Source organism: Macrobrachium nipponense, chromosome 8, assembly GCF_015104395.2.
Source record: "Macrobrachium nipponense isolate FS-2020 chromosome 8, ASM1510439v2, whole genome shotgun sequence".
Taxonomy (NCBI): domain Eukaryota; kingdom Metazoa; phylum Arthropoda; class Malacostraca; order Decapoda; family Palaemonidae; genus Macrobrachium; species Macrobrachium nipponense.
In genome coordinates this window covers 61,157,198-61,162,067 of record NC_087203.1, presented here as the reverse complement: position 1 = coordinate 61,162,067, position 4,870 = coordinate 61,157,198, and positions in this window count along the sequence as shown.

Genomic DNA, 4,870 nt, shown 5'->3' with positions numbered 1-4,870 from the left:
CTTGATCGCAATTAGAATATATCGTTTTACGTATATGTGAAATGATTACGATGAGTTGTATTGTGTACGTTTATAATATGTGTAAGGGAAGTCGGCATCCAAGGTCACTTACAACAAATTACATAAATTGTTTCTATCAGTCTTGTTCTTCTTCACAACTTAGTATATAATTGCAAAAAGAGGGACAGTGATTTACAATGGCAGTCTTCGCAATTATTGCCAACTGTACCAGTACATCTGAAAATGGTTCCAGATAGTCATGTGTATCATGACAATTGCATTTATACATGTATTAATAGTGATATAAATTATATAAATTATAATATGAATTAAATAATCATGTTTACGAACTCTGAGAGAGTTTCAAACAAAATTCGAAATAAAGTGAGAAAAATAAGACGAAGAAAAAACTCCACGAGGTGAAATAGGAATTGCATTATTAAACACCTCTGACAAATGCATTTTCTTTTCTCCGCACAACATCTGTGACTGAAAAGAACGCACTTATTACATATGTATTTAGGATGATAAAATCACAAGAAAACTCGTTGCAAACAAAGGAGACTAGACTCACGACAAAGTCAGCCTTCAATAGGACTCCAAGAGTTTAAAAAAAATCATGGATTCATTTAATAGTGGAAACGATCATGTTTACATTATATTAGGTAATATATATATATATATATATATATATATATATATATATGTATGTGTGTGTGTGTGTGTGTGTGTGTGTGTGTGTGTATAATATATATAGAGACATTCGTTGTTAAAAGGAAGCACTCTAAGAAGGAAATGGCAATATAGCAAATAAGTAATTCCAAATATTCACAATCATATATATATATATATATATATATATATATTTTATATATATATAATATATATATATATATATATATATATAGAGAGAGAGAGAGGAGAGAGAGAGAGACCGAGAAGACGAGAGAGAGAGAGAGAGAGAGAGAGAGAGAGAGAGAGAGAGAAGATTTAAGCAGCACATAACGAGATAAACAACATGAACAAAGGATGGAAACCCAAACATATCCTGAGGGGATCTACAGGATGTACTAGGTGAATTAGATTGGTGATTTTGTCTGACAGCGCAGCCGCGGCATGAGATGACTCCAAGGCTACTTGGAGATATAGCTCGAACGAGAATCACCATAGGAGACAGGTAATAAGCAGGTCAGCGCACTCTCCTCCCGACTTATTAACCATATGACGGGGTTAGTCTTTCAGGCACGGCCGCAGGGAATTCAGATCTATTAAATCACCAGGAAATGCGTTAACGCTGATGCGCTTCTGGGCTGAATCAAATATATTCTAATCACGAAGTATTAACTCCAGTTTCCTTTGTGTTCTTTGTTGTTGCGCAGACAAATTGGATTCCACATCGTAAAAGGAAGACCCGAAGCTACCTTCTCTCATTTGAATTATTCTCTCATTTGCCGAAGGAATGTTGAGAAAACAATGCCGTTGAAAGCATCTAAACTGATACCCATAGACCTAAAAAAAAAAAAAAAAAAAAAATTTATAAACTAAAACGTTACTAGTGGCCAATTAAAAGAAAAAAAGTGCAATTCTATATTAAAAAGAATTAGCAATAAAGTTAACGAATTTTTCTCAGGGTATAATTACGTAAATTGTTGAAGCTCTAACATTATTATTCTAACTGGCTGACGAACATGGAAGGTAACCACATGATGTAAAGCACTACTAAGGAAGCATAATTTCTGTAAATGAAGGCTCGTATAATGAACCTTAATGATTTCAAGGTAATGACTGGTAGGAAGACTGGCAGAAAACCATTACAAGTTATATTTTCATTTCTAAAATGTAATAGGGTCAGATATTATTAGTCAATAAAAAAGCCATTAACGGTTTTATTTTAAGCTATGTTCCAATTCATTTCTTATGTTCATTTACATACTCATTGATCTTTTACTCCACATAAGCGGACCACGTTTTATTCACAGTCTTCTTTCGTTTCTAATTCTTTAAATACTTAAGAATTAATGTAGCCAAACTTCCACTGAACTTCTTAAGTGAGGTCGGTTACACACCAAAATCCATTCGTTCTTCTAAGATTATTTTTTGTTAATATTTCTATTTCTTTACCTTCTATTGTTAACAAAATGACTAACTTAATCATCTGAGATGGACCATCATGTGAGAATAAGTCCTCAATTTTGTTGGAAACGTACATCTAGAGCTCTTTCTAAATGGCGTTTCTAAAACAGGTCAGTATTCGGGCATGGGAAATTAAACCTCTTAGATCAGGGCGGTGAACAAACTCCTCCAGCAGCGTAAAGGAATTATTCACCGCGACACAGATTAAGTGAAAGTATATTATTAATAGATTTTTATTACAATCTTCATCAAGTTAGAGAAGGAGTAATTACGGATTTGTTGATGCCCTATTCTCGCAAATATCTTTTTAGAGTCCATTTACGACATTAAAGTCTAGTCTTATAGATTTTTATGAAGGTGATTATTTTCAGCACACCTTATCCACGGTGGGGGGGGGGGGGGGGGGGGGGCGGCCTTCGCATGTAACCAAGAACAGTAAACAGCATGTTTAATTAAATCTAATGAGATCCTTTTGGAATATAAGCTGCAGATGAAGAACAACCATCTCAGTAAATACCAGTGGTAATCTAGACTTCTGCATCTGGCCTACTCGAGGAGCAAGAATCTTGCTACGCAAACACCGAGCGAACTCCAATGGGAAATCCGAGTTCAGTGTTAAAATTCACATTTAACCGTCAACCTTTCACCTAAACTTTCACTTGCATTTTTTTTGTATTTCCATATTTCATTCAGTATTCCTTGTTGTCTATTTACTTCCATTTCAGTTGATAGTCTCATTTTTATTAATCCACCTATTTTCTTTATTGCACTGTTACAGACCAGCGATCAAAAACTGCAGAAAAGACGCGCTCCAATTGACGTGCAATGACGAAGCTACTCCCGGGTCCAAGAATAAACCACCCAGTGACTGGAAGGTAATTAGACTTACACCGTTAACGAGTCGCAGTTTGCAACACCTGCATAGCGGAAGGTCATCGCGATAAGAAGTGGGGGGGAAAAGAGAGAAATTCGATGAAAGGGAAATATCTTTTAGTTGAACATCAGCTAGCACGTGCACTCCCTCACACACACACACACACACACACACAGAGAGAGAGAGAGAGAGAGAGAGAGAGAGAGAGAGAGATACTTCAGGGACGAATGGGTCCACACACACACACACACACGGTAGTGTGGATGCATTACAAAGAGAGATTATTTTATAGCTGGTTTCAACCCAGTGACTTGAGATTACCCTGTCGAGGTTCTTGCGTCTTCAATTATTTGTTATACATATTAATGGAATAATGTTATTTTTCATCTTCTGCTCTTCTCTCTCTCTCTCCATTACAATAGCTTCGACTGCCAACCACGTTAAAAATTCACCTCTGGGATGGAATGGAACGCTGGTCATTCAGATGGAAGTTTACTGTCCTCCCATATGCGCTTCGAGAAAGAGATTGCGTGAGAAAAATCTGTCAATGAAGACACAGAAGCCACAGAAAAGAGATGGAAGAAATATAGCACACATAACAACACCTTAAAGACTTTGGGCCTGAGGCCAGAAGACTATGCTGCATTAAGATAAAACTTACAGGAAAAGAAATATAAAACTTCCAAGAGACAGCGCTTATTGCATTATCATGATGACACTTGAGGGGAAAAAAATTGTAACGAGTAAATGTATATGTTTAATGGCAGGGCTGCATTATGAATATTGTGATATATATCAGAACAAAACTTAACAAAGAAAGTTCACTGTATCGGGGTTTGATAAAGTGAGAACGTTGTTATAACCTACGCAATTCATATTCTGTCCTGCTAATCTGCGCAAAATTTGATTCAGATAAAAAAGTGAGCGTACTGTTTCTTCCACTTACGATCATCAGTAACTACAACGACGTTGTTGAGTAGTACTTTCCTTCTCTGCGTGTGACTATTGATTTACATTATTCCTATGACGGAATTTCGAAGCATTTTCATTTCTCTACTTAGTTGAAAAAACACGTTCATCAGAAGTTCAGAAACAGTGAAGCACTTCGAAATATTTCAATAATGACATACGTTTGATTAAGACTAACGTGAATACACATTCAAAGTGCCGAGTCATTTGTTGTTCTTCGATGTAAAATGCCACGGTGATTATCTTGGAACAGAGAATTAATACTAATTATTTAAGTGTCAAGCATTAGTGACAACAGCTTCAAGATGAAAAAAGATCAACCACACCCAAATAATGATCATTTTGCTTTTCTTTTGCTCTTAGTCTCCGCGTAAGTTTTAAATCCTGTAGTGTATGTGTGTATATGTATATATTTAAATATATACATTTATATATACATATAAATGTATATTTATAGATATGCAAATATATATGTTTATATATATATATATATATATATATATATATATATATATATATATATATATATATAACGCATACATATCCAAAATTTATATGATATTAAACATATAGATACTCTCTATTGCCATAGAACTGCTTTACAAAACGAACTGTCAACTGCAGATGTATATAACTAGCCCACACGTTTTCAATGAATGATGTAAAACGCATCGAAAATAACACAAGAAATGTCTAAAGCATCGGAGGAATGAATAATAACCATCAAGTCATCAGTTAAGTTGGGAATTTCACTGAAGGTAATTTTTCGGTAATATCATGAACGGGATATTAATTTTAATTAATCCTTTGAGCATATCTGCAATGGCAGAAACCATTCTAAGTTTATAAGGTGCTGGATATAATATGACCATTTAGTGATGTAAGTTTACTTAT